Raw genomic sequence first — 25,259 nt, 5'->3', positions numbered from 1 at the left:
TCATCAGTTAAGAAATACTAAAGCTGAAAACAGTGGAGGTTTGTACAGTGGCTTTGATACTAACACACAATATGAACAAATGAGCCTTTATTTGTTCCCAGGACCAGATCATATATGACTTAACCAACAAAACAAGTTAAACCAATTCTCCTTTATTATGGTCAGCATAACTTGATTTATAAATATTTAGGTTAACAGAGTCGGTGAGAGCAGAAGTAAAACCTGCAGTGTATAACAAGGCAGCAAAATAAATTGTACAAAGAGCTGGAACTGGAGAGAGTTGCTGACCCTACCATGATAACCATGAATGCGCAGAGAACGTCACAGCTGGACTGTGCAAGAGTCAACGACCAGCTGAGCCAACAAAGAACTGATATGAAGGAAAGGTCTTTCAAGGTGGTTAGATTACAGCTCTTGTCAGATGAGTGCTACTTGGTTTTGCTGACTGGTTTGGTCACGCTGCAGAGCCAGTCCTGCGGTGGCAATGCAGGCAGGGCCTCCAGAGCAGTGAGGGTTGTGCCATCAGCAGATGAGAGACACAGGGATAGCACCTAGCCCAGGAGACAGCACTTGAACTGACCTAGGTCTCTCTTGGTAGCACAGTTGTCTCCACGTTTCTTCATTATGCAGGTATGCCTGAAAAAATCAGAAGCACAACAGTTGCCAAATCATAGAATAATTTTAGTTGGAAGAAACCCTCAAGATCATCAAGTCCAACAGTTAACATAACACTGCCACTAAACAATGTCCCTAAGAACCCCATCTACGTGTCTTTTAAACACCTCTAGGGATGGTAATTCAACCACTCCCCTGGGCAGCTTGTTCCAATGCAGTCTGTCCTACCAGTGACAGGATGGGTTTAGTTGGGGCTGTGCCGGCTCTGTCCATGTTGTCTTTATTTAACCAGGGTGACCAAGTAGCCAGTAATTGAGTTTGGCAGAAGACAACACCAGTCTGCTGTGGGAGGTGAGTGCTGGTGGGACTGGGGTTCCCAGTGCTCGTGGCTGCTGGAGGATGTGGTCCCAGGCAGCAGGAGCCAATGGAGGAGGAGGCCATGAGGCAGCATAAAGGGGACAAGGCAGCAAGTGCCCAGGTAGCCATCCTGTGCTACCTGGCCCAGGAGTCCCTGTGCAGCTGCAGCTGAACCCAAGTCAGCAGTGCCAGAGGTTTGCTAAATAAGCTGACAAAACCTAGGCCGTGGCAGCAGAAGCAGCAGATGTCACTATGTGATGTCACCTCGGCACCAGAAAGCCACCAGGTGGAGAAACGTGCGTAGCACTCAGAACTGTGCCCTCAGAGAGGGAGCAAATTTGGAGACAATGCAGAAGGGAGTGAGGAAAAGAGGAAGGAATACAAGGTGTGTGCTCAGCCTGAAAGAGCTGGTAGGTGGTGGCCATAGGAGAAACGAAGGGAGTCAAGGACAAGGCTAGAAGGAGGCAATTATCTGCTTCCTATCTGCACTCAACAAGAGGTAAAGGGGTTATATTGCAGTAAATGAGTTTTATATCAGGCCTAACTCTGACTCACAAATTGCGGTTAGCCTGCTGGGACAGTGGTCTGGCCCGTGCCCCCCTCCTGCTGTCCTCTGGCCTGACGTGGGCAGATGTCTGGGGAAGTCAGCAGATGAGATGATGGTTTGCTGTCACGCAGAAGTGCCATCTCTCTCTGCACCCATAACCTGCCTGGTACCAGGGGAACCCTTGTGGAAAAGGCAGCAGCCCCAAAGCCATGTTACGGGGGGACTCTTGGGGACAGCAGTAAAGGCTTGTCCTCACACACGGGTTTTGCTGCATGGGCATCAGAGGTCTGGGCCACCTCTGCTCCTGCGGATCATCCGAAGAGGTGGTCTCGTTGGGAAAATGGCGTTACCCAGCCGGGGTGAAGAGCACACGGCAGCGCAGGTGGACTCTCCTGGGGGCACTGCGCCCAGCCAGGTCTCCGCGGTGCGGGGCTGGGGGGGCTCTGCAGGGCGGCGGGAGGATGGAGGACGGAGCGCTGCTGCCGCCCGGTGGCCGGGCCGGGGGCACCGCGGAGGAGCCGGGGCAGAGAGCCCGGGAAGGTGCGAGCCCACCCGCCCGCCCAGCGGGGCCACCGGCTCTCCCGGCGGTGACCGGCAGGGGAGCGGGAGCGGGGGTGGGAGAGGGGAGGACCCGCTGCCGCCTGGCGCGGTGGCGCGGGCTCCGCTGGTGCTCTGCCCTCGTCCTGCCTGTCACGCTGCCGCTTTCCTGTTCAGTGCGGGCCGGGGCTGCCACACAGCCACAGTTCACGTGTTCATAGAGAATTCTACATTTTGGCTGTTTACCCCCGAAGAGGAAAAGTTGAGAGACAGATCTGGTCCCTTGACATCTGCAGGGTTGCCCAAGTCCAGCAAAAACTGGATGTATAGGACTGCAAGGACTGCAACCCTCCAAGCACCCCACAGATCTCAGCTGCTGAATTGCACTCCAGTCGGGAGGGCAAGTGTCTGAGCTAGGCTGGACACAGATTGCTGAGAGATTTGAACACCATCCTTATGGGATGCATCCAGAAAGTCAGAAAAAGTCAGTGGTGCTCCCAGTGAGCTCTCCCAAACGGGGCAGCCCTGTGGCAGTTTGTAGCCAAGAGCCACGTGCTATAAAATACCCAGGAGCTGCGCAGCAGAACTAAGTGGTCACAACAGTGAGTTTCAGAGCTTTACTAAACTCATAAGCCTGTAATCAGTGAGTAGATGAAAAGCAGTGAAGTACAAGTAATAACTAAAGAAAACACAATATTTTGTTGCAGGATTTAGTGTGAACAAACTGAAAAGAGCATAGACCTTACTGATGCTTCAGAGACTAAATGCTTTAAAATTTCTGATGCCTCTGAAGGTGGGAACACCAGCAGGAACGTAACTTCAGTAAGAGGGAAACAACTTCCCAATAGACACCTTCTTTTACTGGTCTCCCATTATATGCATTATGGTGCTCCATCAGGAAGGTGGACATAGTGGTGTTTTCTATCATACTTGCTTCTGGTAACAAAGCTGATGGGAAGTCCCATCTCTTCTCTCACTTGTAATGCTTCCTGTTATATTTCCTATGCATTGGCCTACACTGTAGTGCAGCTTTCACCAGTTTAGGTCTGTACTGTCTTGTAAGCTTCTCACAGAATCACAGAATGTCAGGGATTGGAAGGGACCTCGAAAGATCATTCAGTCCAATCCCCCTCCTGGAGCAGGAACACCCAGATGAGGTTACACAGGAAGGCATCCAGGTGGGTTTGAATGTCTCCAGAGAAGGAGACTCCACAACCCCCCTGGGCAGCCTGTTCCAGTGTCTGTCACCCTCACTGTGAAGAAGTTTCTTCTCAAATTTAAGTGGAACCTCCTGTGTTCCAGTTTGAACCCATTACCCTTTGTCTTGTCATTGGTTGTCACCGAGAAGAGCCTGGCTCAATCCTTGTGACACTCACCCTTTATATATTTGTAAACATCAATAAGGTCACCCCTCAGTCTCCTCTTCTCCTCTTCAACCTGCTTTTCCTGCTTCTGTAGATTTAAGCTGCTCCTTATGCTACCTTATCAAAGAAGCATAGTGTGTGCTATTAGGGAAGGCCTTTTTGGGACTAAACAGACAATGTATTGAAGTCTTGGATGTGAATGTGTCCCTGTTGGGGCTGAGCTATAGAAACGTGGGCTGTGTCTGTCAGGAACTTGGTGGGGTGGGAGTCTGGAGTTCTTCCTTCCTCAGCTCTTTGCCTCCAATAAAGGTTCAGCCAGTTTCTTCACCTCTGTGTCTGCTTTTATTTTCTTTTCACTTCAAGTAACCTGTGAGTCCTGTAAGGCAATGGGCTATGCAGAGGCTAGGAATTCCTGATTACTGGAAAGGCCTTTATGGTGTAATTACTTTCTTTAGTTGTGTAACACACCATGTGCTGGCTGGTTCTTCTCATTGTGCACAGAGATACTGAGGAAAAGCAGCAAGCAATCTATCTGAATAGTCAGTGGCCAGGGTGAAGGGTTCAAGGGAACAGGCCTTCCAAACAGGCATTTAAAAACCAGCCTATACCCTCTCAAGAGCAAACCAAAGAAGAGTGCTCAGCATTCCTTCCTCTCACCACACTTATTCAACATGAGCTTGCAGCCTGCTGTATTCTCAGGGGTATTATGCAGGGACCCACCTGCATCTGGCAGATAGCTGGGTTGGAGAATAAATCTTTGATCTCTGAGTCCTGCTTTATCTTTGCAGTGATGCTGGCAGGTGTCCGCTTGTGATATGCCACAGAACACAGGTTATGTGTGTCCTGTCTGCTGGCTGTGCAAAACCTGGGTCAAAGGAACAGCCTGCAATCAAACACCTTGACAAGGGCACAGACCGCAGCTCAGCTTATGGGAAGCTGCTCTTTGAGCACCTTGAAGGAAGCTGCTTGACTCCCTAAGCTTGGGTCACCTCTGGGAGTGAACTGCTAGTTGGTTGTCACCCCAGAGCCAGTTGCGTTGCAAGGGAGAAAGCACCTTTTGGTTTCAAGATAGGCCCTTAGAGCACTTGTGCTTTTTCAGGTGTGATGCCCACCTGGGTGTTCATTCCCACCCATGGCGATTTAAAGATGGACTTTCCTTTTCCTGCCAGTACAAGTTTGGCTCAGACAGCTCCTGAGAGCACATGCTTGCTGCAGAGATGCTGTCTCAGATCTATTAGCCAGCTTTTGGTTGTTCTTTCACTGCCATTGTGTCACATCAGGATTCACCAAGGCTGTGCCCACCCTACTGGAATTGGGGCTACAAGAGCTGTATGGTTGCTGGAAAGTCATTGGTGCAGAAGTGCTTAAGACCCTGAGCAGCCAGTTGGAGCCATGGGGCATGCGGGGGTCCCATCCTAGACCCCATTTTATTCAGCAAGCTGAGATCGCCATGCTGAACATCCTGGGTAACACCAAGGGGAAAGACGCCTGCAGGCCCTCAAGGTAAGATAGGGAATGGTGACTGGAAGTGTGGGATTTAATGCTTTATAGCTGATGTGGAACACAACAGAAAATTCTGTAGCAGATGTGTGGGTGAATATGCACCCACACACACGCGCACATCTGCATGTATTGCAATGGAGGTTTAAGAAAACAGCACCCTGCAGAGCAATAGCAAAGGTTATTCATCATCAAAGTAAGACTAACAGATCAAGAATATTTAGTTATTGAAAAGAGGGAAAATGACCATTGTCTTGTAAAGGGCCTCGTAAGGTTCTCCTACACCTGCTTCTTTCTGCTCATCTGGAGTTGCACATGCCACTCAGTGAGCCAGTGAAATCCTCACTGAGGGCCACTGCACAGGTACATGAATACAAGAGAGCTTTCCAGCGTGTTAGGAAATATGTATTTATACACTTACAAATGCTTATGGATACTTATTGTTAAGTTCTACAACACAGTAACAAGTTTCTCCTAACAAGCTCAGTTTCAATCCGACCTGTCTAGGATGCACTTCTTCTTCAACTTCTCCTCCTCCTCTGATAGATTTATCTTGATAGGGAAGTGAGAACATTCAGCGCTGAACTTCCAGTCCTGCTCAGTGCAGAGACCTAGTCTGTAACAGTTTGTAGGTACCTATTAGGGACACCACAGAGGTGAACGCTGACTTTGTGTAGTGCAATTGGATTGATGCGGAAAGCTCATCGGAAGGGATTCTTTGCAAGTGTTAACTGCTATGCAATTAGGAGTCGAAAGGTACTTGAGCTACACTAAAATAAAACATGCAGCCCTGTAACTTGGGAAGTGGAAATGACACAAAACCTGCTGTCCCGTGTTGTCCCGCGACCCCTTCCCTCCCACAGTGATGCTGACGGTGGAGCCTCCAAGCTCAGGCTGTCCCCGGGCAGGCGCCAACCCGAGGCGGCCCGGACCGTGTGTCCGTGCCCAGCCATGTCGCTGTCCAGCCGTGTCGCTGTCCAGTCGAGTCGCTGTCCAGCCGAGTCACTGTCCAGCCGAGTCACTGTCCAGCCGAGTCACTGTCCAGCCGGGTCACTGTCCCGCGGGGTCACTGTCCAGCCGTGTTGGTGTCCAGCTGTGTCGCTGTCCAGCCGGGTCACTGTCCCGCGGGGTCACTGTCCAGCCGTGTTGGTGTCCAGCTGTGTCGCTGCCCAGCCGGGTCACTGTCCCGCGGGGTCACTGTCCAGCCGTGTTGGTGTCCAGCTGTGTCGCTGCCCAGCCGGGTCACTGTCCAGCCGGGTCACTGTCCCGCGGGGTCACTGTCCAGCCGTGTTGGTGTCCAGCTGTGTCGCTGCCCAGCCGGGTCACTGTCCCGCCGGGGTCAGCCCGGACGTGCTCCGGTCGGGATTGGCCCGCCCTGCAGCCGTCCCGTGGCGGGAGGGGGGAGGCGGGGCCTGCTGCCGGGCTCGGACGGGATTGGCTCGTACGCGGGATGGGCGGGCACGTAAACGCCTCCGGTGCGCGCTGCGCGCGTTTGGTAGCGCGTGCTCTCGGGTGAGGCGGCGGCGCCACGTGGGAGCTGCCGGTGTGAAGTGCGGAGCGACAAACGGTGAGCGAGGGGCTGGCGGTGACCACCCTGATGGGGCCACCCTGACACCGGCTGTTGTGGGGGAGGCTGGAGGGAGAAGGACGATGTGGTTTGGGAAGGAGGAGGGTGAGGTGCAGCCAGCCCCCGGGCGGCACGAGGAGATGTCGAGACCCCGGGCGGGGGAGAGAGCGGCGCGGGGCGGGAAACACGCGGGTGGCTCTGAGGGACGTGAGCCCCGGGCTGAGCTCTGGGCGGGCTCAGGTGCGGGCAGTGCTGCTGAGGGTGAAGCCCGCAGTGACTCCAGGGCACAGGGAGGAAAGCGGGTGTGTAAGGACGGCGCCGGGCCGGGAAGGGGAGCGCTGGAGCGGCGCAGGGCGAGGACGGAGCCGCCGTGGGGGCGTTACAGCGCGCGAGGCGAGGGGCTGCGGTTCCTCAGGGAGGGAGGGGACGGCACCGGGCGGGGGTTCAGCGGGAAACGCTGAGCTACCGCGGGGGGGCGGTGGTGGCGCATAAGTAGCTTCGGCAGGAGAGGCTGAGCTACCTCAGGGGAGGGAGCGGCGCCAGGCGGGGGCCCTTGGGCGGGAAGGGCTGAGGTACCACGGGGAGGGGGCGATGCCGAAGGAGTTTTGGCGGGAAATACTGCAGTGCCTTGGGGCAGGGATGGCCCCGAATGGACTTCGGCGGGAAGGGCTGAGGTACCTCACGGCAGGGGTGACATTGGGGGCTTCAGCAGGACACACTGAGGAACCTCAAGGAGAGGGTGTCATCAAGAAAGGTTTCAATGGTAAATGCTGAGGTACTTCAGGAGTGGATGGCCATGAGGTGTGGCTCCAAAGGGAAGTTCTAAGGTACCTTGGGAAAGAGATGCTGGGGTCGGAACCTCGAAGCACATCAGGTGGGTCGGGTATGTGTTTATGACAGAAATTTCTGCAGTGATGCATCTCAGTAAGGTGGGGGAGAATGGCAAAACTTAGATCAGGCCTCCTAGAATTTCTTCAGGCTTGGGGACAGGGGTGTTCAGGTTCTTAATGCTGTCCTGAATATTTATTTCTCTCTCTCTCTCTTGCAGCACCCAATTGAATGGAGAAGCAAGTGGACAAGAAGTTCCTGTGCCACAACACAGATAATATTTATTACTCTCAGCTTCAGAGACCTGGAGAACCATTTCAGCCCTGCCTTTAAGCAGCCTCTGCCTATACACTTTTTCCAGGGGAAACACAGGTTGCCAGTAAAATGCCAGATCAAACCACAGGCTGTACGTACACTCTGCAGCTTTCAAGCCCAGTTCTGTGTTAGCTCACCCCTGCAATATTGTGCTGCACATGCAACTTTGACTTGCACTGTCTGTTGCAGTGTGTGTTTGGCTTTGGTGAGGACAGCGTGTGTTTGTCAGCAGTTAGTGCAGGGTGGAATCTTCAGGAGAAAATGCAGTTTTCCATTCTAGAAGTCGTTGATGGTGATGTGTTGTTGTGGAAGATTTCATGGAGGTTTTTGGTGTTGGAGTATTATTGCAGAATGAGTGGATTTGTGAGGTTTGTCTATGAGATGCAGTAAAGAGAGCAGTTTAGAGAGGAAGGACTGGAGATTTGGGCAGTTTGTAGGTAGGTTTTGGATGGTTGTCAGCTTAAGAGTTGGAGGTTTACACGATAAGTGTAGGGTAGAAGGTGAAGTTGGCCTGGGTGGTGCAATTGGATGGGTGTGGAAAGCTGATGAGAAATGGGCTTCTGCAAGTGACCCCAAAACCTGAAGATTCATCTGGCAGCTCTCGACATTTCTCCCTGCCTGGCAGGGCTGGGAGGGCCATGCATGGCTAGTGCAGTGAGGCAGGGCAAGCTTGAACCTCTGTAAAAAACAACAGTTAAGGACCATGGAAATTTGTATTCAGTTATGACATCTATAACATTAAATTGGGGTTCAGCCTGAGAATGGCAGGTGGGGAAACTACTCCAGCAGATGGGCAGACCCAAGGCAAGGTGCCCTTGGTGTGGGCAAGTGTCAGCCCCCAGGCTCAGCCCCCAGGCTCAGCCCCCAGGCTCAGCCCCCAGGCTCAGCCCCCATCTGAATGCAGGGTCTTGGGGTTGGTGTAGTTCAGTCCTCTGTGTGTCTCTTGCAGTAGAATATCTCGCAAAGGAGAAAACAAGAAAGAAGAGGGAAGTAAAGGGCCTGCAAGTCAAGAGTAAGGAGGAAGACAGGCATCCCAAGCTGGGGAGGAGGGGAATGTCACCCTAGGCACATGGAAGGATGAAGGGAAAGAAGATCCTGCCTGAGTGAGTGCCTGGCTAATGCTGGTCTCACAGGAGTCTTGATGTGGTGTGTTTCAGCAAGTGCCAGGGGTGACTGGCAAACAAAGTCTTCGTGAGGGACATGCGGGGAAGCTCTGCTGCTGTGGAGGGGCTGAGTTTTGGGGAAGGCCTGTGTGGGAGGCAAGGGCCAAAGCAAGGTGGCCTTGCTGTGGGGTGTGGGGAGGTGTCAGCTCCTGGACTGAGCCCCTATATGACTGTATGGGCCTCAGGTTGGTGTAGCTCAGTGCATCGTGGGTCTCCCCTGGGGTAGAGCAGCTTGCAAAGGAGAAAGCAAGAAAGAAGAGGAAGATGGTGAACCTACAAGTAAGAGCGATCAAGAAAGAGGATTGGAGTGCACCTGCAAGTCAAGAGGGATCAAGAGAGAAGAGAAGGAAGGTGATGGACCTGTGAGTCAAGAGTGAGGAGAAACACTGAGTTTGACAGCCCAAGTTGGGACTTCAGCATCAGCTGCTGTCAAGCTGGGGTTGGGCTGTTGGCTGGGATTTTGGGAGGTGGGGTAGGTGAGCAGGGGGGCTGGGATTTTGGGCTCCAGAGTGGTTGAGGGAGGGGAGTGGTCATCTTTTGGGAGTTGTCCATCTCTCTTAGCCCTTGGAAAGATGGGGAAAGAGGATCTCATCTGGGTGAGAGCCTGGCCAGTGGCTGGTCCCACAGGGGTCTTGATCATGTGGTGTGTCACTGTAAGTGCTGAGGTGACTGGTAAACAAAGTCTTTGTGGGGGGCATGCAGGGAAGCTCTGCTGCTGTTGGGGGGCTGCCTGGGAGAAAGGCTTGTGCTGGGGCAGGAGCCAAGTCAAGGTGGCCTTGCTGTGGGGTGTGGGGATGTGTCAGCAGCTGGACTCTGCCCCCATGTGGCTGTACAGACCTGGGGCTGGAGTAGTTTTATCCTTATGTGTCTTGGTCGGGGTTGAGCAGCTTGCAAATCAGAAAGCAAAAAAAAAAAAAGAGTGAAGTGGTGAGGCAAGACTAATCAAGAAAGAAGACTATGATGGAGGGCATGCTAGTGAAGAGCAATTAAAAAGGATGGCAGTGGAGCTGCTGGGAAAACAGAAATCAGGACTGTGGAGAGGAGGGTGTGGAATCCCAGGCAAGTCAATAAGCACCTGAAAAAAGATAGGAGAGCAATGTGATAGTCCAAGAGGTGCTCCCAAAAGAATAGGATGGCAGGGAGGAGAGCCCTGGTGGGTCAAGAGGCACTCTGAAAAAGTAAGAAGAGGCTGGTGGGGGAGAAGCACCCTGAAAATGTGAGAAGAGGGTGGAAGGGGGAGCGCCATGAAAATATAAGAACAGGATGGTGGAGGGAAGCACCCAGAAAAAGCAAGAAGAAGTTGATGTGGGAAAGTGCACCAGTGGATCAAGATGCACTCCAAAAATAGTAAGAACAGGACAGTGGGGGGAAATGCTCTGAAAAAGAAAAGGACAGCAGGGACGAATGACATGAACAAGTAGGAAGAGGATGGCGGAGGGGGTGCAGCTGCAGATCAAGAGGCACCCTGATAAAAGTAAGAAGAGGACCACAGGGGGCAGCACCTCAAAAAAGTGAGAAGAGGATGGCAGTGGGGAGCACACCAAAAAAGTAAGAAGAGGACAGCAGGGGGAGCACCCAGGAAAAACAAGAAGAGCATGGTGTGGGGAGTGCACTGCTGGGTCAAGAGGCACCCCTAAGAAGGGAGAAAAGGATGGTGGGAGGGAGCAGCCCAAAACGGAGAAGAGGATGGTGGGAGGAGTGCCCCAAAAAAGGACAGCAGGTAGGAATGACATTAACAAGTAAGAAGAGGATGGCAGGGGGGAGTGCAGTGGCAGATCAAGAGGCACCCTGAAAAAAAGTAAGAAGAGGACCATGGCAGGGGAGCACCTTGAAAAAGTAAGAAGATGGCAGGAGGAGCACCCCAGAAAATCGGACAGGTCAAGATGAGCCCTGAAAAAGGGAGAAGAGGACCATGGGAGGGGATGGCCTGAAAAAGAAGATGATGGAGAGTAGTGCTCCAAGAAAGCGAGAAGAGGATGTTGGGGGGAGCACAGCGGAAAAGAGAGAAACGGATGGGGGGCAAGGAGTGCCTTGAAAATGTGATAAGAGGATGGTGGGGGAGAGTGCCCTGTAAAAGGGAGATGATGATGGCAAAGGGTGTGCCTGAAGAAAGAAAGGATGCTTGGGGGAGCACATGAGGTCAAGAGGTGCTCTAAAAAAACAAGATGATGACTGTGAGGGGGAGTGGCCCGAAAAACCACAAAAATGTGAGCAGAGGACAGCAGGGGGAGTGCCCTGAAAAAGCGTGAAGAGGATGGCCAGCAGGTGCAACCAGAAAAAGTAAGAGGACTGTGGGTGGGAGAACACCAGTGGGTCTAGAGGTGCCCCAAAAAAGTAAGAAGAGGATAGTGGTGTAGAGTGCCTTGAGAGAAGAGGACAATGTGGGGGAGCTTCCCAGAAAAGCATGAAGAGGAGAGTGGGGGGAATACCCTGAAAAATTAGGAAGAGGACAGCAGGGGGAGAGCATCTAGAGAATGTGAGAAGAGGATGGCGGGAGGGGAGTGTGCTGAAAAAGGAGAAGGATGACAGGGGGAAGGGAAGGGGGGTTGGCAGGGAGGTGAACACCCCAAAAAAGGGAGGACAGTGGGGGGGAGCACCTCAAAAAAGAAGGGGGCAGCACAACAGCAGGTCAACAGGCATGCCCTGAAAAAGTAAAAAGGACAGTGCAGGGAAGCACCCAGAAAAAGGGAGAAGATAGCAGGCGGGAGTGCTTTAAAAAGGGAGAATAGGAAGGGGGAGGGGGGGGGAGGGAGTGCACCAGCCTGTCAAGCAGCACCCTGAAGTAGGAAGATGATGGTGTGGGGGAGAGCCCTGAAAAAGAAAGAAGGTGGTGGTGGAGGGGAGCACAGCAGCAGGTCAAGAGTCACCCCAGAAAAGAAGAGGATGGTGGGGGGGGAGCACCCCAAAAAAGTCTAATGAGAGCGGGGGGGGGGGGGCGGATAGCCAAAAAAAGTTGGAAGAGGACAGCAGGAGGGAGTGCACTGGAAGGTCAAGAGACCCCTTCAAAAAGTAGGAAGAGGACGGTGGTGGGGACTGCTCTGAGAAAGTGAAAAGAGGAGATATAGGAGATATAGGGAGCAGGTTGGGGGGGGCGGAGCGCACCAGTGGGTCAAGAGGAGTCTCAGAAAAAGTGAGAAGAGGATGGTGGGGGGAGTGCACTGGCATGCTAAGAGGTACACTGAAAATGTAGGAAGGGGATGGTGGGGGGAGCACACCAGCGGGTCAAGAGGTGCCTTGAAAAAGCAACAAGAGGATGGTGGGAGGGAGCGCCCCAAAAAAGGGAGAAGAGGGCAGCAAGGGGAGATGCCCTGAAAAGGTAGGAAGAGGTTGGCAGGATGGAGAGTGCTGAGAAAGAAAGACGATGGTGGAGTGGAGCACACCAGTGGGTCAAGAGGCACCCCAAAAAAGTAAGAAGAGGGGGGAGCACCCTGAAAAAGTAGAGCAGGGGAAGCACACCAAAAAAGTCAGAATCAGGGGGGGACATACCCTGAAAAAGTAGGAAGAGGACAGTGGAGGGGAGTGCAGTGGTGGGTTGAGAGGGGCTCCCAGTAAGTAGGAAGAGGATGGGGTAGGGGGGCACCCTGAAAAATTGAAGCTGTTCTAAAACCTGAAGAGGTGTCAGTAAGGCACTGTAAGGCTCACCAATTTGGACGATCTGAAATTGTGATTCTGTGATTATACGAGGTAATTGTAAAGCTGACAAAAAACACAAAGAAAGTGGCCAGTGGAGCGATAATGGGCACCCTGATTCCACAAAACCCGTATGAGAGCATATGCTATGATAGCAGATGTTAAAAGATATGCAATTGGACTTAAAATGCAAAGTTGTGCTAATCAAATAGTGAAACAATGTGTGATATATTGTAAAAATAATCCTAAGATAGTGTTAAAGCCTCCACCCAGAGAGGTAAAAAGAGGGAATTTTCCAGGATAATAATGTCAAATTGATTTTTCTGAATTACCAAAGTGTAATAATTATAGGTATCTTTTGCTACTAGTAGATGCCTTTTCTGGATGACCTGAAGCTTTCCCATGTTGGACTAACAAAGCTAGGGAAGTAGCAAAGAAATTATTGAATGAAATCATACCAGGGTTTGGGGTTCCAGGTGGGATCTCATCAGATAGAGACCCACATTTTATAGCAGAAGTAATACAGATAGGAAAAGCTGATAAAATGTGTATTTCCGGAAACCAAATACTCACTGAATACACATTGTTTTGGGGAAAAACTTCTGCATCATTACGTAGTTCTATCCAGCAGAAAGCACCTGTGCCATTGGAGGTGCCCATACCTCCCTTCTGACCTGTAGATCAAGTCTATCTTTGGACCTGGAAGGACAAACTTTTGAAAGAGTGGTGGAAGGGACTGTATGGTATTGTTAGAAAGAACACAGCTGTGAAACCTCAGTCTCTGGATTCACTGCACTAGAATAAAGAAAAGTATGGAGACTGGGTAGAAATCAGAAGCGATCACTCCCTTAACGTTCAAGAAAATTTAGTGGACTGCACCTGGACTGAAACAGAGAATTGGATTGTATTGAGGAGGTTTATTAGTATTGATTGTAGCATTAATAATAGCCTGTTTGCTCTGTAGATACCTGTTTAAACATGCATTACATTGAACATAAGTATTTGCCTCTTATATCATATAGTAAGTTCACAGACTGTTAAATCAGGAAAATCCATGGACCCAAAATGTACCATTTATGATAATCCAGAAGACAGTGCAGATAGCTAACATGACCGATTGCTGGGTATGCATGCATTTCCCAGAAAATTCAATTAAAGGTATTGGGAATACCCCTTCCTATTAGTATATTTTGGGATCACTTTTGGGAAAACACTTCATTTGAATGTTGATCAATCTAAAAGAATCATGATTGAATTAGAGGAGATTTGGAAGCATAACTGCAGGCTTATGTGAAGTATAGAAAAACAATATCCCTTGTGGATTTCAAGAAGTTTGGACATGATTGATGTCCTAGATTCCTGATTTACACATGTGGATTAAGAAGTTTATTGTATTAGCAATTGTTGTATGTTATGTTGTAATGTGTGAAGTCTGATGTTGCAGTCACTAAATGAGTTTAGAAAAGGTGGGACTTATTTGATATATGTATGTATAAAAAGAAGTCCTAAAGTGGGGAATTGTAGTCATTACCACTTATGAGTCCTGTTGGCAATTGCTAACCTAAAGATATGTAAATCCTTGCAGTAAACAAGGTGGGTGATGATGTCTCATGCAGGGATGGTGAATTCTCCTCTGGCCAGGAAGATTGGGTTAAATGTGCCACTTTGTCTCTTTTCCAAATTATGTTTTAGGCTGTATTTCACATTATCAAAATAAAGCTTCTACCCCCTTGATTCTTATTGCGTTAATAGAATTAATAGAGGTATTGAAGCTTGTTCTAGCTAAACTGGAAAAAAGGCAACAACCATGTGTACTTCTTAATAAAGATTAAATCAAATCTGCCATGTCCTTATCCTTGAGTATTTTACTCTGATTAATTCCTTCCCAGTGTACTGTGTGTATTAAGGCCTGACATTCACTGCCACAGCGGATGAATCTAATGTTGCACTTAAACAAGAGCCACACTTGCTGCATAACCTGTTTGCTATCTAGGATATCTGCTCCATTGGATGCTTTGTTGTAGGAAAAGTGCATGTGAAACTGAAGAGCCATCTAATTGTGTCATTATACACGTTCACTCATCGTTTTTTTCTGCTTTATTGGTAGCTTTTAGAAATTGGATTGTTTGAAAAGGACTTTTATTTTGGCTCTGCAGAGGCAGCCCAGTATTCTGTTATGTGGGCCTTCTACCTGAGCTCACCACATGTATATCGTGTGAGCATTGCACTACACATTGATGGCAAAATGAGGTGTGCTTTCTATTTCTCCTGTAATATAGTTAGAAAGATAATAACGTAATGATCATGCCAGGAACTAACTTCACAGTGAATATTTGAAGGAACCTACTGCTCATGTATTTATAGTTATTTGGATGATTTAGATTGAAAAAAAAAATCCATACTTTTATCCTTTGCTGTACAGAAGGTGGTTGAACTTTTTTATAGCAGATTAAATCACTTGTAAAGCAAAATTGTCATCTCATGTGAAGAAGAAGCGGGGTAGATTTATTCATACTTTATAAGCACCATAGGTTAGCTATACAGAGAAGCAGTTTAAAAAACAAATAAGCTTACTAACAAAAAGGTAAAAAAAACCAAACAAAGCCACTGATGTGATGTCCGTTTTCCTGTGAGCCTGTGAGGGGATATCCCCATAATTACACAGGTAAGCCCAGTTGTATGGTGCCACTTAAAGAAAAATGCTATATTGCCTCAGTCTAATTAGCTGAGGGCCCTGTGGAAAGCTGGTGAAAAAAGGCAGGTTTGGATCAGGTCAAGAGGTTGGTTACAGGCTCGTGGCAACGCACGCTCAGTATTCACAAACTTACACGGCAATTGCTGAAACACGAGCACTGGCCGTGTACCTGGCATCTGTGGTCCTTGTGCCGCTGTCACGTTCTGTCCAGTTTCGGAAGCTCTTTGTGCAGGGCTATTTGAGAGCAATTTCTGAAGGATGCAGAGTTTCCAGAGTTGCGATGCCTGCCCGGCTGCGGCTCAGCCACGGTTGAGCCAAGTTATTGCTATAAACAAGGCATGGGCTGTGGGGAAAGGCAATATATTTTACTAGGTCAGGAGACATCATTGGGAAAAACATACTATTTTTAAAAATGCCAGTCTCTGAGTGAGAACATTTGCAGGAACCTGAAGGAGGGTTTATGCACTCAGAAGCAGGTCTGCTGTTTCCTAACTACGGCAGTAAATCCAAGATGCAAGGAGAGTTTAGTGGAGTGCAGCACCCTCCTGGCACTGCTGGACAGTTTACAGATATCACATTTATGGGCTAATCCTTTATTTGACATCTTTTCTTTCTGCCTGATATGCGGAAATGTAAGACTGGCTTTGAGCAATCAGTGAGTTTGCTTTCCTTGGTATTGTTGTTTTGAAGCCACTGTATCACCTTGGCATTAAACTCATAGAAGTATTAACCTCTGGGACACCTGCATTATACATTAAATAGCAATTCTGCCATATTGAGTTCTAGGATATAATGTGCCAATTACCAAAATTAAGGTCTGCCAATTATTTTTAACTTTCTGGATATTTTCAAGGAGAAGAAAAACAAGTTTGGATAACAGGAACCTTAGTGTAAAAGATAATATCTCCTAGGAGTGTTTTTCTACATGATGCCAGATTCTGATAAATAAGAGAGATGCTATTTTTTAATATAAATATGTCTGTTTGTTTTGGCATTTGGTTGTGAAGTTCACAAAAAAAATTAAACTTCAGATTATTAGGTTATGATGGCAGCATAAAAATGCTAAACTTCTAAGAGAGACTAATAGATAAATCATAATTGTCCTAATTCAACTCACAATGGTTTGACTTCCCCATATAAACTAGGATCTTAGAGAAATAGTCTCTTAAAGAGATAAACCAAGTTGCATTTTGGCTTTTTTTTTCTTTTTTCTGGCTTGCAAGTCAATAGCTTAAGATTCTTCAGCTGTAAAATCCTTCCTCTTTACCATGACCTAGGCAAGCCCTGTAACAACAACATACTTACTGGTACGTGTACAGCAAGAGGACGTCTCTAGAATGGAAATTCTATATCTAAAAATCTTGGTTTTATGTGGGTTTGTCCGTTATTGGCTAATGCATGACGTATCAAATACATAGGTGATGTGTTCCCATGCCCAGCAGCAGGATGCTAGTGCAGCACATATTATTGAAAATATGCAGAACTGGTTTGCACTATTTATCTAACTCACTGTTTTGCACTGTTGTCTGTCTGGTTCGTTTTTAGTACTCGCCCTTTCAATACAGAAAGAGCCCAAATGTCCTCCAGCAACCACATCACGAGTATTTGGGGGGGCATTGCCCTTTGGAGATGTGCTGGCAGCGTGCCTGTCTCCGTTCGCAGCGTGGAAGGTCTCACTTCACGTGGTTTTGGTAGAAGAGGAGCCTGGAGTCACCCAGCACCGTGTCTGTCCCTGCTGAGTCACACATGCCTGTCTCACGAGCGTGGCAGGACTGGTCCCGTGCCAGCACGACACTGTGCCAAAATTGTGTTCTGCACAGTATAAGTGGCTATTTGTCAAGAGAAATTTATTATATTCTGATGAGTTAAACAGGTTTATTTGACCATAGATAAGAGTTTTTTCTTTGCGTGCTTTAAGTGGAACAGTTTCCTGTTTGCTACTCATCATGATCACACAGTTTCCACATCTCTTTTACGAACTGTACCATTATGATACACCTAAGATAACACCCACATTACAAACATTGCTACACACCAGTAGCTTTTATGGGAGAATTGTACTTGATGTTACATTGCTGTTACCTTATTTAACAGAGTATGTCTTAATACTTTTTTTTGGTCATAAATTGTCTCATTTCTTAGGTAAGAAAAGACTTCCCCTGTCATTTATTACCTGAGATGACGGTAACGTGTCATGCTAAAAAAATTGCTGAAGGAAACAATTCAGGCCATTCTTGTGTGGGCTGTAGTTTGCTTCCCAGTGGCCCCCGGTGAGGCAGCTCCCTGCATAGCATATCTCAGCAAAGCTGAGGTCAGAAGGAACTATTAGATCATCGAATTTGGCCTGATGCGTATCAAAGGCATCTAAATTTCACTCAGGAATGTCTGAATTGTTACATATTAAGTTTTCCAGTGATAATTCTACACTATTGTCTGGTGCTTAAGTAGATTGTCCTCTCCTTCTACCTCCAGCAGAAAGTGTAGTTCTTGCTCTCACCAGGCACAAGAAGTCTGGAGGTCAGAGACCCTATGGCTGCATACGTACTGCAGAATAAAGCAGAGCCAGCTACGAACTGCAAGAGAAAGCAGGGTCAAAATAGAATAGATTATTCATTTCCACACCACGTAGTGCTTGGATTTGCACCTCTCCTGAGCACTACAGTTTCTGGGCTCCTAAGACATGGTTTTTAGTTGAACGTGCCTGAAATAATAGAAATGCTGTGTTGCAACCCATCAGGGGCACAGTTTAATAACGTGACATGACCTGGGTGTGTGTCGTGCCGCCAGGAGCCACCTGAGGGTACGAAGTCTGCTGGGAAAATATTGGAGGATTTGCGTGGGGTGGAGGAGCCAAACCTGGCACAGTTCTGTCCATAATGCTTGTTCGGAATGATCTTTGCAGCCTACTGTCTCCCAGACTGGGGCCAGTTATCATCTCATAGTGGGCTAACTGGGACAGACCAAAACCATGTCACATACTGACAGTCACGACATAGTTTAGGTTGCTGCCTCTCCCTGTTATTTAGCAGCACACCCATGGCCTGTAACTGTGTCAAGTGGCAGCTCTGATTTAGGGAGAAGGTGACTTCAGCTGAGGTTAAGAACCAGTATATGAATGGGACCTGGAGTCCTGAACACAGTAAGATTTGGCATGTTTTATCACTCTGGACTCACGAACCCATAAAGAAGTTGCACACCTTCTTGGAAGACATTTCCAAGTTTTTTGTTGGCTAAAGATGGATTTTCTTTGAATAGGGGTTGGATGTTGGGTTTTTTTTTTGCTTTGTTTTGTTTTGGTTTTTTTAATAAATGAAAAATTGGTGGTGGTGGAATAATTCTGAAACCTACCTTCTCCCCTTCTATCTGAGCTGGTGAACTCTTTAGGGAGGGAGAGGAGGTGTTTCTGGAAGCTCACGGAGAAAGCCAGGTGTCTGTAGAAATAAACCTGTATTCCGCAGCATTAAGAAACACGTAAATGTATATGCTTTTATGATAGCTAGGCAGATGTAAAACTCAATAATTTGTATCCAACTAATTGTTAAGCTCAAATGGGCTCATGATTTTATTACATTTTCATCCTGAATTTTAAAGGTTTCAATTAACTGAGTTTAACAAAGAAGCAGATAAAGAAAACTCCAAACTTACAGTTGGTTGTGTTTCTTTCCCGCTAGTTTTCTATTGGAGCTGAAAGACTGCATTTTATCTGAAATGTAACAAAAGATGCAGAATTCTTTATGTATTGATGCCAGGAACAAAATGTCCACTGATTTAAATGGGTTCAGGTTTCACATGAAGTAATCTGATTTTCATTCATTTGTATTTCATTTTCCATTGCAAATCATGGAATCATAAACCCAAGTTCCTGATGCTTTAGAAGCTGTACAAATGCAAAAGATCTCTTAACTTTCTGTCCTTCTCTCTCCACAAGTGCACTTTATAATTATGTGTAAGTTATGAATCTCCTTAGAAGAGAACACCACCTTGCATGACTCGGAGCTGTAAGAGACAGCCGGGCCCGTGTTTACACCCAGGTAAATTCTTGGCTGTTAGGAAGCTCACATTGTATTTAACAAGCTCCACATGTACATTTGAGGTGAAAACTGGGGTCCAGTTCAAATTATTTTGGCATCTGTGTGTAACAGAAGAAAAGTGCTGTATTCCACGAGTCTTGCTGTGGATCTGCCCAGAGCGCTGCAGCGCCAAATAGAGAGGACTGAGCTGCCCCAGGTGCAGAGAGAAGGGCCATGTTGGCTCCCCTGAGGTGGAGAAGCAGGTGGACAGGCCTCCTGCACCCTGTCCCCAGGGGACATCAGTGCCACAGGGTGTGCAACCATCTTGTCTGGCCATGTTCTCTCTCATAGAAGGAAAGCTGCATCACGATACTCCACAGAAGGCCTGTTCTAAGAGGTAAATTTGAAATTTAAAACAAGACAAAGGCCTTCATTTTCTAGACAACTGTTCAAATTAATGACAATAGATATAAGGCCAAACTCAGCCTTTGAAGTTCTGAAAGCTGTGGCAAGGACATTTCCTTGTAGAGCTGAGCCTTCGTGCATTAAGGAAGTGCTGTCATGCAGTATTTGATGTGAGGGTAATTTAATCTTCACTAATGAGTCAAGAGAGGTTTCACTAGAAGACTGTACATATATAATACATTGCATTAACATATTCCCAGCTTCACTATCCATGCTTCCTGGCCAACAGCACTCCATTTTGAAGTCTTGTGATTAAATTTGACCCGCTGATACTATGGAAATTGCCTACTTGTGTTTATTGCTCAGCCTCTTCCATGTGTTGCCGGTCAGAACAGCGGTCTGGTACAGTTAGAGAGAAAATATTCTGCATCCGACACAGAATATGGACAGCCCTATACTAACATGTTAATATGTTAATGTTTGTCCTCTTTTAATATGGCTTTTAATATTTAAAGTACAATTTTGATTTAATACAGATGAGAACCTAGTGAAGCATGCAAGCTTCAACTAAAAGTGAACTCATGGAAATTTTTCCTTGTTAAGCAGCACCATTTGAGCACCACGGATTTGTACTTCATCTTCACAGAAGAAACTAATTTTATGTGGTCTTGTCTTTTTATTTTAATTCTGTGTTCTCTTTAATTCAAAATGTTTATCCTTACACAAGAGCTTGTAGTGGATTTTAACTTTGATATATGCAAATTAGCTGACCACCTGATTCAGACTAAATTAAGCGAATATCACTAATTTATTTTGTTTCCAATGTTCTCCTGCATTTTCTTGAAGTTTTGCGATATTCTGGTGTTAAAAAGGAAGGGAGTCCATACTGAAAGTTTAAGACGATGCAAACTCCGTTAGGTTGGCAGGAGATGTGTCAGATCGCTAAGAAGCCTGTGTGTGTCACATATAACTGAGCCAACAAACAGACAAAAATATATTAGGCAGGAAGTCACTTGCCACCTCTGCCTCTGGAAAGCTGTGAAACGTACACTCGACTGTCACAGCCATTTGGCATCAGCAAATTTCTCCTTCCCATTGCTGAAATCCTTTTTATATATCAGAGAGATCAATCACTTCAGACATGAATCAATATAGAGGTGACCACTGGCCTGATTGCTTACAGACTCTGATTGTTCATTGTCTCTGGCTTTTACAGAAAACTTTTGAACATTTTCTTTGTTTTTTCTGCTTCTGGAAAGAAAAGTTCCTTGCAATGTCTTCTGATACTTCTGAGCCAGTTATGAAGGAGTTCTTCAAGTATGGTTGTTCATTCACACTTATGTCTGTCCCAGAAGGAAAAAGACGCTGAGATCTTCAAGCTAAAAGTTTAATAATTAACAAAAAGATTCACAACTTAATCATTCCTGGTTTCAGCAGGTCGTTTTCACATCTGCTATCACATTCAGGAGCTAATGATAAAGAAAACACATTAGAACACCTCTTACCGAATTTAAAAGACCTCACACTGTTACAGCAGTTAAAATGCAATTGATATCCATCTCATTTGCAACAACTTAGGTCCATGTATGGAAAGATGTCACTAAAGCAACAACTAATTTGGTGTTCAAAAAGAGACAGTTAAAATGAACCAGGAGAGAAGCTGTTTCAAACCATCTCTACTTAATACGTTCTGTATAGACTGTCCTGTTTCTTGTTCTCACCCTTGCTTATTCTTCTCCCCATTTCTTCTCCCAGAGGGACTTTACATTTCCTGCCTCACAGTTTATCTTTTGAAGCAAATGTCTACAAACAGGGATAAGTATATATTACTAACAATCCAGGAACTATTAACTAATTAACAATATCCTGGAAGAAAAGGAAGAGAAACAAAATGTGATCTGCTTGCTGGTAGGATTAGGATTCATAGGTCAAAGCGAGTCAGAGGGTTTTGGCGTCATTGATCTATGGTTGCAGGAGGTTCAGGGTTGTGCGAGGTAGAAAACTTTTCCCCAGGCAGTTGTTTCCTGCAACTAATAAGCAGTCTTTACACTAATCCTGGAAAAAAGGAGTGGTTTCTTTTTGTCTCTTTGATGTTTGTGTTTGCTCTTTGTGTCATTTACTCTGTGTAAAAGGAAGGAAATTCAAGATGTACTGTGGTAGAAAAGCCCTTAGGAAAGCAGCAGAGATGGGTATAGACATGAGTCATGCTCTGCTTTCTCACCATAGGTCTCTTTTATTAGCACCAAAATGTCATATTTATCTTAAAATGTGACATGTTTTAACTTTCCAGATTATTTCATCTGCTTAGCAGGATTCATTAGGAACACTCTGATACTTTGTCTTTCAACTGAAAATTTCAGAAAGTATGTTCATTTGGACTGAACTTTTGTTGAGAATCAGGAGAGAATGATGATGGTAACTCTCTTTTCCTTGCTTCCAGAAGACAGACTGCAGCACGGTGACTGGGGCGCTCTCCAGGATGTGGGAAACCACTTAAGTGGTTTCTTGTTAGTATAGGAAAAACAGGAAGGCATATTAATGGAGAAAATTTCATTTCAGGGAGAAATCCTATGGCTAAGGCTTATACAATGCTCTAATATCTTAACCTGGGCTTTCTTCCATAAATGTTGCAGTAAAGAATTCTTGACATTATTATTCTAAGTAATAGACTCAAAAGCTGAAATAGAGGGTGAAGAATTTTGTTATTTCTGTAGACAGACTTTCACGCCTTGATCATATTCTGTTCTCTATCAGGTGTGCACGGGCCTTTTGCTGACTGCAGTGTTTCTCAAAGTGCATTTTAAATGCAGACAGAGAGCAAAAGGAAGTGTTCTTTCTTTCTCAATCATTAATTTGGTAGTTTATTGCTACATATCTTCAAGAATATACTGTTCTCATTTGAACATCGAAACCTATTAAAAGCTCAACAAGTAGCAATGTGAGTGGTTTCCTCACCATTTATAGTGTAGCTTTTGCCCTAGAAATTATGGCCAAGTCCTGTCATTTACAAGGGGTTGTTCTACAACTAAGAAGTCTTTAATTTTACACATATACATTTTTTATGATGGACTGTGAGAGTCTACACCAAATTATATTCTTTGCATAGTGTTGAAGTATCGCATTTCTAAATCTGCTTTTAAAAGTCTGTGTTCTGAGTTGATGGCAGCTCTTACCCAAGAATCCATGGATCTGAATCCAGTTAAAAGTGATAGAAATGGCTACTCCAGTTCTTGCTGGTCCTTGATTACTCCCATGGCCCTTTCCACTAGCTGAGAACTGACTGTACCAGCAAAGCATTTTTCCTTTCCTTTGCCCAGAAGCTGGAGTTGGGGAAAAAGAACAGGAGCTCTCAGGAAGGAAATTCCTAAACAGAAGCCAGAATATAGAGCCAGGCAAGAATCCCACACACTACTGTTGTATTGGTCCTTAAAGCAGTCTACTGTTGCCATTTGATTTACAGCAATATCTGTTTACTTTTTTATTTTTGTCCTGCTCCTTAGGTTCTTCTTCAGTTACAAACCGTGTAACAGCCCCATTCAGGGATGCTACCTCAGTCATGATGGGGCAGTACTCCTCATGCAGGAAAAGAAAATAAAAGATTTATTAACAATTGCACTGTGACCAGCAAAGTATCAGCAAAGTATCCGAACTGTCAGGAGTTGGCATAAACCACAAAATAAACTATTTTTCCCCTTGGAAGGGGTCTTGAAGCAATACAACATTATCAGGATCTGAACAAAGAAACTAAATGTTAGAGAGAAAGGAGTACATCTTGCACGGGAAAACTTTGGCAGGAGAGAGAATAAAATAACAAAGAGGGCTTGGTCCTCAGCCAGACAAAAGTTCAGCAGAGGAACTAAGTGTTGCCTACAGCAGCCCGATGAAGAAGAGGTGTTGGTGGAAGTATCTTCTTGAGGAGTATTCAGCAGGGGAGCTCATACAGAAAACTGAAATGGTAACCTGGAGATCCAACACAGCACTAATCTCCTTGTATTGTTTTTGATGAGTCAGAGAAATGCTGAAAAGTATAGTTAACTTTGTTGCTAAATCCTTTTCATTTCTGTCTTGATCTTCTTGGAACAGAACGGACTTGAGGTAACAGGCAGGAAATTGTAGGACTCAACCAATAGTTTGAGTTCTGCAGATGTAAACAGAAGTTAAAATTCCTGGAATAAATGATAAGATTTATATAATGCAATATATAAAATTCATCATGTAATGTAATATAGAGGTGACTGATATACTTTAATATCAATTGGACTTCCAATACATGGTTGCAATTATATATTAAAATATATAATGGATATAATTTATTGTCATGTACAAAACATAATTGTGTAGTAAGCCATAGGAAATTATGAGGCTAAAGACTGACATGCTAAGTGCTGTACCCGACTTCCCTATACTACAGGCTATTCCACAAGGTAATCTTTTCAGACCTTGATTGAGAAGAACTCAATGAGAATTAATGCTTTATTAATCCATATTTTCGAGAACCTAGATGGAAAGTCTACTATCCAGTATTTAACATGACCTTGACAATAACTGTGGCCTAAAACCAGCCAGAGTAGGGCTGGAAGCTGCTCAGATTGCACCATTGTAGTGTGAAAACAGGGACACTGTGAGACTTCATACAGGACAAGCCAAAGACCCGAGTCCTGGGAGTTTCTGTCCTTACAGGCAGATCATCTTTCCATTCTCCATGAACTTCCAGTCTCAAAACACTCTCAGCAGAAGTCCTCATATATTCCACTAAAGCTGAAGGGAAATACTTACTTTTTAGCCTAGAAATAAGAGATGGAGGTCAGCTACAATCTACATCTGTTACGCTCATGGTTAAGTACAAATGAGTAACCACTTTTTATAAAGTAGAAGCTCGTGTGTAATTTGAGTGTGTGGTTGTTGATGTCAAAGGGAAAAAGTGCACATAAAAGAAAGTCATGACAATGAGAGCAAAGTTTATGTGTTTATTGCCTATAAACTGTGGCCTAGCTATTAAAAAAACCCTCTTTTTGTATGTGTTTCAATTGTGTAAATGTTGTCCTTTTTCTTTTCTCTCTGTGAGCTCTGTTACATGAATGTTTTATCAGGCAATAGCCAACATAAAGTATTTTTATGTTATGGCAAAGTCTTTGGCAATATCTGTTGATCCCACAACATGCAACAATTTGCCATACACCTCGTATCTTAACCTGTAATCTAGATTTTCCATCTATACACAATAGCCGTGTTTGGAAAGCTGTTACCAGTGTGCTAGAAAACAATGGATAGAATAAGAGTCCAGCTTTATACAAAATGGCTATGTCTATTTCTTATTATGCAAAGACAGCATTGGGTCAAAATGGGTTGTGTTTCTTTTGCATGGTGGCTGTAATTCTGAAGTGATATATCTGAGAGTATCTGGAGATACTACCCTACGAGGAAAGACTGAAGGAGTTTATTCTTTTCTCCTTAGAAAAGACTCAGGAGGGACCTCACCACAGTATTCCAGTATTTAAAGGGCAACTACAAAGAGAGCAAAATCTCTCTCTTCACAAGGAGCCACATGGAGAAGACAAGGGGCGATGGGTACCGGTTGCACCAGGGAGGTTTCATTTTTATGTAAGAAGGACATTCTTCACAGCAAGATCAATCACTGGAACAACCTCAGCAGGGATGTGGCAGAGTCTCCATCACTGGGGGTTTTCAAGGTGCAACTGGACAGGATGCTAGATAATCTCATCTGG

The 25,259-nt window shown here is 46.0% G+C and overlaps 1 long non-coding RNA gene across 1 annotated transcript; it reads left to right on the top strand.

The window, feature by feature from the left end:
* Positions 1 to 6,386: 6,386 nt before the first annotated feature.
* On the top strand, positions 6,387 to 9,117 carry LOC110357981 (uncharacterized). Its single transcript, XR_002412010.2, has 2 exons — positions 6,387 to 6,487; positions 7,536 to 9,117. It is a non-coding gene; the product is annotated as an uncharacterized LOC110357981 (long non-coding RNA).
* The last annotated feature ends 16,142 nt before the right edge of the window (positions 9,118 to 25,259 follow it).

This window comes from Columba livia, chromosome 4, assembly GCF_036013475.1.
Source record: "Columba livia isolate bColLiv1 breed racing homer chromosome 4, bColLiv1.pat.W.v2, whole genome shotgun sequence".
In the NCBI taxonomy this organism is placed as follows: Eukaryota; Metazoa; Chordata; class Aves; order Columbiformes; family Columbidae; genus Columba; species Columba livia.
The sequence above is the reverse complement of the archived record's forward strand: the minus strand, read 5'-3'. Positions and strand labels throughout refer to the sequence as shown.